The sequence below is a fragment of the Brugia malayi genome (genome assembly GCF_000002995.4).
Source record: "Brugia malayi strain FR3 genome assembly, contig: Bm_v4_Chr2_contig_001, whole genome shotgun sequence".
NCBI lineage: Eukaryota > Metazoa > Nematoda > Chromadorea > Rhabditida > Onchocercidae > Brugia > Brugia malayi.
Genome location: NW_025062476.1, coordinates 2,808,773 through 2,820,840, shown reverse-complemented (window position 1 = coordinate 2,820,840; position 12,068 = coordinate 2,808,773). Strand labels below are relative to the sequence as shown.

General features: G+C 24.0%; 1 non-coding gene across 1 annotated transcript; it reads right to left on the bottom strand.

Annotated features, from left to right (window-relative positions):
• Nucleotides 1-245: 245 nt before the first annotated feature.
• Bma-mir-57 lies at nt 246-336 on the bottom strand. The gene has a single exon (XR_006228181.1). It is a non-coding gene; the product is annotated as a pre-microRNA Bma-mir-57 (primary transcript).
• Between the last annotated feature and the right edge of the window lie 11,732 nt (nt 337-12,068).

Below are 12,068 nucleotides of genomic sequence, written 5' to 3'. Positions count from 1 at the left end.
AGTTCCAGAAGATTATTTGAATCGAATTAAATTTGATGTTCAATGGGTATGTTATTCGCTTTTTGAAAAATTATCGTTTCTGTAAGTGAGGAAGAGAGGTGATGTAGGGTGGCACCCTGCGGTGCTAAGAGTTTACGGTAACGGAGAGACTTCATGAAATTGTCCGTTACAAATGTAAGATGATAAACTAGCAATTAGTATAAAGTCTTCGTTTTAATTATTGATAATAAATGAAATGATGGATCAGAGCAAGGTCCTTTACCCAGTGACCGATCGTGTTTGCTTATCACTCAGACACAGCTCGGTACCACAGGGTAGACGAACAAGCTCAAAAAGATGGGTTGGATAACGTGTTGATCTGATTTGATTGCTTTTAAAAATTCTTAATTCCATAATCATTGATTTCTCTTTTTTCACTTTGCAAATTATCGATTACAATCTGAAACACAAAGAATAATAATCTTAAAATAATCTTTACAAGTTACATGAAAATTCTGAGAAAATGAATAAGATGATTTTATTAAAAAAAAGAAAAAACCACAATTTGATATATGAACTCATTTTGGAACTAAAATTAGATTAAAATAAAAATACAAATAATGAAATCAAAAAGAATAAGCTGAAATATTCACAGGATGTGATTATATAAATTAACTTAAAAATACAAGTAAAAAATTAATTACCTATGTTTATTAACTATAAAAACTAAAAAATGCGGATAAAAAATTCAATTACTTGTATTTATTAACTTTATAAAACTAAATTATCAGACAATAATTGCTCAAATTCAAATAGGACACATCTTTTCACAAAACATTATATAAAATATTGGCTATTATAAAAGAATTGCAAGAATGTAGGCTGTCAATTGTTAACATCATTCAAACTTTGATATTATTAGATTTTGTTCCTCATGCAATTCATATGTTTCAAGAATTTTTTTTTTTTTTTCTTCCTTCCCTAATTCTATGTCTTTTTTTTATAAGTCACTTTAAAAGCTAATATATGTATATAAAATTTACTTTTATATTATTATAAGCAGTTGATTGCTGTTTCACTTAAACATCATTGTCGTATTTTACATTCTGAAAAAAAAAAAAAAAAAAATTTAAAAAGAAAAAAAAATTTAAAAAGGAGCTTAGAACATATGATTTATTCATAAAGAATTAATCGATAGCATTTTTAACAATGCTTTATGATGATCTATGAGAATGCATTGAATTAGATCATTAAACAATAATACAGTAAGTAATAAATGCAATAAATTAAAATGCTTTTAAAATAACTTACAAATAATAACTAAATTCATTTTTCTGGTATTAGTGATATTTTAGAATTTTAATTATTTCATATTTTTGAACATTCTGAAGATTCATAAATGTTTTTATTTGATTATTTGATTTTAAAAATAACATCGGGTAATTGAAATATCACTAATGTAAGACTATCAGAAGTTGGAGTACGGTATGTTATCTGCTCGATAGGATTGTAAGATATCGTTTTGATAAAAAATTGCTCGGAGAAGTGAAAAATTAGTGAAGTGAGTGATGTGTAGATATTTACATTCTTTTTCAATTATAATAATTATCTAATTATACTAGTTAGGATGATAAGTAATATAAAATAATAATGATTAAAAATAGTAGTTAGTAACAATTGAGAAAAGGTAATAAATTGTGATCTCGAGAAATTATGATATCGTAGATTTGATAGTAATTTAATATAATCTAGATCTAATAATAAATTAGTCAAAATAATTAAATTGAATGTTACTAGCTGACTAGATAAGCTAGATCATTCATTATATTGTTTTTTAATCTTATTCAAATGTTTATCAATGATCTATCAAACAATGCTCAACATTTCACACAAAATTGGATCACACTAAAGTTTAAATAAATCTAAATAAATGAATCAATTTGCTATATCAGGAATTTTATCAAAACTTATTTGCATACCAAAAATTTTACTCATAGATAAGAAAGTGTAAAATGACTAACTTATTTAAATAGCACAAAATTCTATGAATATTGTCGTAAACATCGATCAAATCCATTATGGTCGTATCAATTAGATGAATGATTATGCTATCGAGCAGAGTAGAAACCAGAAAAGGATCACATAGCTATAAAGTATATTTTTCAATAAAGTTTAAAGTATTGAAGTAATAATTATAATCACAGGTATAAAACGTTTAATTACTTTAGTTGGCTTAAGTATATACTTATCACTTATCTTTTCATTGGATAGTAAAACCACACTGATGAATCGTTACAATTATCTGTGTTTGTCATAAAAACTCAAATTAAAAATGAAAGAGTTTAATTTTATCGTTAATTAAAATGCAATCATCTTACAAGCAACCAACCAACCAGTCAGACATAGAAACTACAAAACAGTAACTTTATATTACGATCTGTCAGATTATTGCTCTAAAAGTCCAACCTCCTCGATGAAATCTTCGGAGGAAGAAAAAGAGTAAAATTCCATCCCATGCACAAAAAAAAAAAAGAAAAAAAAAGAGAAAAAGAAAAAAAAAAACTTTTACTAATACTTATATTAATATTGTTGACAGTATGATTACTGTAACGATGATCACAAATTATGTGACAATAACAAATACTTAATTAGTAGTGGTAAATAAAATTTGAATAAAAATATACAATGAATGAATAAATTTCTAATAACAAAAACGGATCAATCATTTCCATTAAGTTTCAATTTCTTGCATTAAAAAAAAAAAGAAAAAGGACATTTTATTATTAAATTATTAACTTTAATTAATAAAAAATAGTACAAATAATAGTATATAACAAGAAAATTTTAGTTTATTATAGTGTAAAACCTGAAATATATGAAAATGAAAGAACAAAAAGAATGTAATTTAGGGAAGAGAAATGAATGGAAGGTTATTGCTCTGAGAGAAATGAATTGAAATTTATTTCATTTTTTTTTTTTTTTTATATGCAATTTGCCTTCCCTTTGTACAGGCATCTTTTTCGATTGATGCTAACCCTAATGTTTGCCGACTTTATAAGTATCCGAAGAACACAGTAATATAATAAGTTCTCCTCTCTCTCTCTCTCTTTCTCTCTTTTTTCTCCCTCCTTGTTTACTTTTTTTGAAGATTTGCTCAATATTTTTAAATACAATTAAGAATTGAAATTTTGCTAATTCATTCCAATTCAATTAGTAATGCTAAAATTTATTTTAATAGCATAAGAACCAGAAATCAGTTAATTAGAAAACAAAAAAAAAAATTTTTTTTTCTAAATCTTTCTCTTTGATAAAATTTTGCTTTTAAAAAATCATAGCCAATTTTTTGCCACTATCAATTTAAAGAAATATAATCAAAAATTTTTGTTAAAAACTATCTGTGTACCTGGCTGATTTCTAGGTACCTGAGATTACTTATTGATAATAAAGCAATGGTATGATAAGATCAATTGCTGATAATGGAATGGAAGTATTATTAAGAGTAAATTAAATATTTACGCAGTTCACATCAATTGTAGTAATAATATGAAATCAGAATAATTTCGCTATCATAAATCAGTGAAATATATCTGAAGTGCGCCGTTGTTATTTGATAAATAAGTAAACTTCAGATTTCATTGAAATTTCAATAAAATTATGCTCAACTTCATCTCACTTTTTTTTTAAATCAATAAAAGCTTAAACTATTAACAAATTTGTTTATATAAAACAATTAAATACACTTAGTATTCTCTATAGTTTTGATCCATTGTAAATATTTGATCAAAGTATTTTGCATTCTTAAATTGGTGATGCTAAGCTGATAGAATAGACAGTTTTTAAACTTAACTTTCAATTCTTCATCTGGATGTACGAATACAAAAATGCATTATTTGAAAAATTAGTACGAAAAATTTTTGTCAAATTAAATTCAAAACAAAATTAAGTCTACTAACCTTTTAACACTATACCATGAATACTAAATAGGAAATAAAAATATTTAAAAATGAAATTTATACCTCATTTTATGACAGTAGTGACCAATTTCGAATGAATCATAATGTTGTGATAATCTTACAAAAAAGAACGGTAAGTGAAAACTTGTTTTATTTAAAAAAACAAGTTTTAATTTCACTCGAAATCCATGTTTCAAGAAGTGCTAATCCTGTAAAGCATTTATCTAATAGCTTCATCATGATAACTTTAATTTTAATTATTTTCACAAATTACCAAATTTAATTTAATGAAGTACAAATATAAATTTGAAAAACATATAAACGATGAAAAAAAAAAACAGATGAGAAAAATTTTCAGATTTATATAAGCATAAATCGTTCGTCTGTGAAAACGTTAAAAGAATGGAAGGTTAAGTAAGTCGGAATTTATCAGATTTTATCATAAAGATACAATTACTTGAATGAAAAAAAAAAAAAAAATGATAAGTTAAAAAGTAATGATTAGTGATTTCTAAATTTCGAGAAAAATTATGACTCTTTTGATTTTTTCTGTAAAAATTTTTTTTTTTTGTATTCTCTAAAAAAATTTTTTTGAGCATTTTTTCGAATTCACAAATTTTTTAAGACATTATTGAGTAGCAAAATGAAATTTAAGATTTTAAATGATTTAAATATTGCTAATACATTAATTGTTTTGCATATTAATTTGAAATAAACAGCACTGAACAGATCGTTCTTTTCAATAGCAAAACTGAAATACCTTAAAGATTCTGATTAAAAATTTTTGAGTAATATGTATGTAATGACTACTATTACTCAAAATATTTAAAAAGAAATATAGGATTAGCCATTGATTATTTTAAAGTACGATTTTGAAATGAAATAAAATAAAATTTCAGCTTATTGAGAGAAACTTAACTGAGGGAAAATGCTTAAAAGAGTAAAATGACACAAATGAATACTGAAAATAAAACAGAAGTCAAACAATGTGTCATCTAAAAAGTTAACAAAAAAATGAAATATAAAGTATGGAACAGCTTAATTAGCTTAATTAGTAGATATAATGCACCATCAAGTAACTATTCATTATTATTATTATTATTATTATGATTTGTGTTTTAGAAAATATTTTGTGATTGTAATTTACTTACCTTTTCACCTGTAATATTTTGGAAAAGAAATTTTTCCTTTGCTAATAATGGCAAAGATCAAATAATATGCCAATGTATGCATGCATGCATTTTTGCATGATTGAAAGTAAACTTGCAGCATAAAATGGAGATGCAAGGATCTTTAGATAAGTGCACAAGTTGTCCTAACCCAAATGCAAGAATTATTGTCATAAGTCTGAACTGAAATAAAATTTCGATTTATTCAGAAGCCTAAATTTAGGAAAAAGCAGATCACTTAATTGGTTAAACTAATTATATAATCATTTTTAGAAATTGTTGCAGTGAAAAAAAAAAAGTTAACAAATGCATGGAATGCATGGAATATTTGTCATTATATTTTAATTTTAATTTATCATTCAAATGTAACTAATTTAATATAATTTGTTGTTCATAATTCTTCTAGTTGAATTTTTTTTTTTTTTCATAGATTTTTAAAATCGTTTTAAATTGGGAAATTTAGGAAAAAATGTTAAGGAAGTCAATAAGAAAACTGTCAAAGTATGAATACCAAAAAAATAAATATCTTAAAGTGAAAAAATTTTTTTATAAAAACTTTCGGAATGATATTAAAACTTGATGAGAAATTTTAAAATTCATTTAAGTATTATTTTACTTACCTATGGATATGTTAAATTTTTGATTAGCAAATGTAGCATATTCGTTCTCAAACAATATTTTAATTCTTTATTACCTGACTTTACCTTACTTTAATCTTACTTTAATTATTACTTATATGTACTCAGGAATAAATTATATGAATATGAATTTCTAATTTTTACTTATTTATTCAGCATATACATATATTGTTGATGAGCTGAGTGAGTAATTGATGAATTTATAACAAAATTCCATAACATTTCAACAATTTTTTTTTTCCCTTCGTCCATTACGCAAACATTTGAAAAAATTTTTGCAATTTTCGTTAAAGAGTAGCAGCATAAAGTAGAAAAACGTTTCAGCTCGTAAATTATTTCCGGGATGCCGGCCATTTCTTTGATGCAAAAATTTACGATTCGCATAAAAAAGAAAAATTTTTCTAAGATAACAACTTCCCAAAATCTTTTGAAGATTTTATTTTCAATCTTTTGTTATCTTTCTTCTCTTGTAAAGAAAAAAAAAAGATATTAGATTTCGTTTTCTCACCTTTCTTAAAAAAGAGGAAAAAAAAAACAGGAAAGGAAAACAACAACAACAAAAAGACATAATCAGGGTAAGAAGAAAATGTTACAGAAGTTAAAAAGTTTATTTGCTCAACAATCATATATCCATCCGCAAAAAAAGGAAAAAAAAGGAAAAAGAAAGAAAATGGAAAAATCCAATCAGAAATTGTGATTTTGTATATGTCCTCGACAATTTTTTTTTTTTTCATATTATCAAGAAAGATTTGAAAAATAAAATTTTACGACTTCCAATTTCATCGATAATATTTGTTCACAAAAATGGAATTTGAGGAAGTGAATGAAAAGAAGGAAAAAAAAAAAAAGGTGGAAGGATATTAGACATACATATATATGTATATATATATCGGTCTAGAATACGATACTTGAGGTCGTAAAAAAAAGTAATGAGATGGTTGGATGGAGATTGAAAGGCCATCGATGTGCGATCGTTGACGGTTGACGATTGTATTTCATTCGGATGGATGAATTTTCATCTTTTTAGTAAAAAAAGGATTGTAGAAGAGAAAGAGAAAATTTATTGAAAATCATATCATGAATTCTAGGTAATAGTAATAATGAAATCATTTTTTTCTAATTCATCATAATAAAAATGAGAACGGAAAATGTTTAATAAACTGGAAAGATTTCTTTCTTTCTTTTTTTTTTTTAAATTGAATTGAAATATATGATATTTGCTATTTTTTGATGCTTATTGAATCAAAATTCTAAATTTAACAGTAAATATTTATGATTATAGAATGGGAATATTTTTTTATTTTTTTTTTTTGTGAAAAAAAAAAAATATATTTTTCCTTAAATTGTAAAAAAAAAAAATTAATTTATTGTTGTTGTTATTGTGTAAAAATTAATTTGTTGTGTTAATTACTCAGAAAAAAAAGGACACAAAAGTACAAGAAAATTTTTTATAATTTTTAGAAGTCCAAAGAATTTTCTCTAACCTTATCATGGCATATTCATAACTTTATTAAGTGTAACAAAAAAAAAAAAAAAAAAAAAAAAAAAATGGATTATTTTGTTAAATTGATCATATCTATGCTGGAAAAATTTTACGATAAATCATTGACGTGATATAACGTATTACAGTATACGTTATATATGTTATGATATAATGAAAACGTGATACATACGTGTACAGATAAGCGTAAATTAAGGAATAGTTTTGTCCTGGATCTGTAGTTTCTTTTTTTTTCTTTTTTTTCAATTTCTTGAAAGAGAAGAAATAGAGTAGGTGGAATTGTCTGTCCTTGTGCGCCACTATATTTTATTTTATAGCATTTCAGATAAACGAATGGACCACACATGGTGAACAGTATTTCCAATAAATTATATGAAATAGAAAGATGGAAAAAAAAAAAAAAAGAAAGTCGGTGAGATAATTGTTGAGGAAATTTTTTTTTTTTTGTTTCTTCAGGCAAGTAAATAATGGTTTGGGAAAATTTTTTTTGGGAAATAAAAGTATTAATATGTCTAAGTTTTATGTAATAATCATTAAATTTAATATTTAAAATATTCATAATTTTCAACAATCATTTAATTACATTTAGAAATTTGCTGTCTTTTTTTTTTTTTTCTAAACTATCATTTACTAAAGTAAAATCAAGAATAGAGCTATTCCTTATTATAGTTTGTTTAAAAATTTATGAGCTATGTTTGGAATTTATTTGTCTTTTTTTTCAAAACCAAATTACAGTATTCTCAAAAAAAATAGTAATATGATTCAGCGAGGAAAATTTATGTGTGAATTTATTAATGAACTGACAAGTTTGTTTGTTTGTTTGTTTGTGCTAAGGCAAAAAAGGCAAAAAGAAAATTGGTAATAAGAAGCGTGAAATTTGAATAATTTCCAATATTAATTATTTATAATTTTTTTTTTTTCTTAAACTTAAATAAGTATTATATATCATTCCCATTTATAAATCTTATTAATGTGTACTTTTGTCTGTAATATGTAATAATATCTTATATGTCTGTTGTGAATTTTCAAAATGTTAGCATTCATTTTTTGAAATGCTAATTTTAATCTATTTTCCTTTTTATATATTTCAAGCAAAATTTAACATAGAGAAAAATAAAATAAATTATTAGAAATAAAAGTATTTACAAAAATTTCAACCGATATACTTACTCAACGATTATTTTAAAAATTTTTGCAATTCATAAAAAATACAAGCATAATTGATTTGTATATTAGTACGGTTAAGAAAGTTACAAAAAAAAAAAACAAAAAAAAAAATGAATTGAAATTGAAATTTAGATGAAATTAGCAGTAATGTTTTTTTTTTTTTTTTCTTATGTAATTTTAGTATGAGTAATTGTAAAGTAATAGTAATAGTATCTTTTCATCTTTTCAGTATTTTCAGTTTTGTTATAATAAAAAAAAAAAAAAAAAAAAATGATTCAACACTGTAAACTAAAATTGTTACTTAAATTAGTAGCAAAAATAAATCTGTAAAATGGATTTACGATATCTAACATCAGATCATTAAATTTAATTAGTTGATATTTTAGACCAAATGTTGTTCGCTGAGAAAAATCTTTTTGGTGCTTTGTAGTTGTCGAAAATATCTTTCCAACATTTTTCTGCATTATTTAACGACTGACACCTGAAAGTCATTATAAACCTAATTGAAATATGTAGGAGAGAATGCAATAATCTAAAAATTTAATTATCAAATCTTAATACTAAAAAGAATTTAAATTCTGATGCAAAAAATAAATTTCTTTCTCAGAACTAAAATTCGTAAAATAATGAAGAAAATGAAAAAAAAAGAAAAAAAGAATTTTTAATATTAGATATGAAAAAAGATGGAAAATAATTTCGCTGATTGGACTAAAATTTCAAAAAAGCATTGAAGGATAATCACTCTGATATAAGACATTAAAAGTGATATAATGGCTAAGTTTTAGGATGAAATTGTTCAATTTTCTATTTTATGAGATAAAGTTCCATCAACTTTTGTCTTTGAGATTATTTATGATATATATAATCTATTGCAAATCAATGAAAACCAAAAGATCTTTCTTTTTTTTTTCTTTTTTATGGACCACAATTTGACTTATGACTTAGGACATAAATTAAGAGAAACTATCAGTTAACCTCTATAACCTTTGCTGTTGACCTTTGCCATTAATGAAGTGAAATGAATGTAAGAAAAGAAGAAAATAACACAGAAAGGAAAAATTAGTTTTAGATTTTAACTAACAGATAAAAATGAATGGAAATAATGAAAAAATAGAAATAAAAAGAAACATTAAAGATACACACAGACAGACATATCAAAAAATGAAATATCATTTTCCCATTGATTCATAAATGAATTAGTCACTAAATAAATATTTCATATTTTCATCTATCCATTAACAAAGTTGAAATTAATCAGCGATTGTAATATGTTAAGGAAAAGAAAATTCTTCCTTATCGTTTTTTAAAATAATATTCATAGATATCAAAAAATAGTAGAAATTATTTAAGTATTGATTTGTTCTAAATTTATCATACAAACAAACAAAAATATTGCTAACTGTAAAATTATTTCCATTTAATCAATTATTGTTTCGATTATTAATTATAAATCAAATTACAACATAAAATTGCAACAATTATTTTATTTGTTTAGTAAACAATTACATAAACATAAATATTAAATTATTTGTGAAGTATTTGAATGAAATAATTAAGTCATTCCATTCGTCTAAATAATTTCAATCTTTCATTTTCAATTTGATATTTATATGTGTGCTCGTAGTATGGTAAATTAATGAATTAATTTATTTTAATTACAAAATATAAATAAAAATGGAAGTGAAGAAGAAAAGTTTAATAATAGCTTTTTTTTCATTTTTTTTTTTTCTTCTCTTTTACTTAGTAAAAAAAATTCATTCATTTAACTTTCTTGCTATATCTTAATGGAACAAATCCATACATACACACACACATACATACACACACATACACATACATACACATACATACACATACATATACATATACATATATATACATACACATACATATACACACACACACAGCTATTTTTATTCGAGAAAAATACGACACACATACACATACATATACATACATATACATACACATACATATACATACATATACATACACATACATATACATACACATACATAGACATACACATACATATACATACACATACACATACATATACATACACATACATATACACACACACAGCTATTTTTATTCGAGAAAAATACGAATGGTTTAAAAAAAAAACACACACACTCTTCGGGTAAGATGAATTTTTTTCTTTTTGTAGAAGGAAAAAGCAAAGTTTATATATATATAAGTAAAAGTAAGTAACATTTATTGTGGGCAAGGAATAAATACAGCAATTTATGAGGTTTTTTTTTTCTTTTTTTATTTTGATAAAAGGGTTGATTTGATAGAAAAGGGGAAAGAAAGGAAGGAAGGAAGGAAGAAAGGGCAAGGAAGCGTTAAAAGAACGAACCCATAATCAAGCAGCTCCAATTTTTTTTTTTGCTGACTTTTCATTGTTAGCAAAAAAGACGGATCGGAAGAAAATGGACTGATCAGCTAGACGGCGGTTAAACATCAAAGGAATGACTTAACAATTTAATGCATACCCTTGCTTCTTCTCCCGTTAGAGTCACATTTTTAAATGGTGCTTTTACTGCTGCTTGTTGCTGCTGCTGCTGCTGCTGTTGTTGTTGTTGTTACTGCTAAAAAAGTGAAAAAATGAAAAAGAAAATCATAAAATTTGGTATAACTTACATTTCTATTACTTAGATTAGCTAAGTTACATTCAAAATACTAATACATTGCTAAATAATTTTTTTAATTTTATTTTTTCAGCCAATAAATTCTAACAAATGTTAATGTGACATTTGACCTTGATTTAATCTTTTTTTTTTTTTTTTTGATTGGTTACTGTTATTAGAGAAAATTTTTTGTATCAAAAATTTTTTTTTTAATTATCAATGATAAAATGTTATTATATTTGCATATACATTTGCAATTATCTTCAAAATATTAAACTAATTTTAATTAGTAAGTCAGGATGTAATTACAAAATTAAAATTTAGATTCGATACAAAAATGATGAATAAAAATTTCTTTTATTTACTGATATATGATAATTAATACATTCCAACCAGTAAAAATATAATGTTATTAAAATTCCATTATTACTATTTCCGGATTGTAATCAAGATAAACTTCTTTCGGTTATATTCAAGATAAACTTCTTTCGGTTATATTCAAGATAAACTTCTCTCGGATATATTCAAGATAAACTTCTTTCGGTTATATTCAAGACTAACTTCTTTCGGTTATATTCAAGATAAACTTCTTTCGGATATATTCAAGATAAACTTCTTTCGGTTATATTCAAGACTAACTTCTTTCGGTTATATTCAAGATAAACTTCTCTCGGATATATTCAAGATAAACTTCTTTCGGATATATTCAAGATAAACTTCTCTCGGATATATTCAAGAAAACTTCTTTCGGATATATTCAAGATAAACTTCTTTCGGATATATTCAAGATAAACTTCTCTCGAATATCATTTCTGCTTGGATGGAAGGAAAGAAAGGAACAAATTGAAGGAATGAATTGAAAATAATTGAAATAAATAGTTAGAAGTAATAAATGGAATATTTCTTTCTTTTCAAACTATCATATAGTACTAAAATGCCAGTGCATTCACAATCAGTGCAATGATGAAAAGTTGTGTAAATGAATTTGACAAAAACTTGCGTTTTTGTTGCTAAATAAATAATATTGA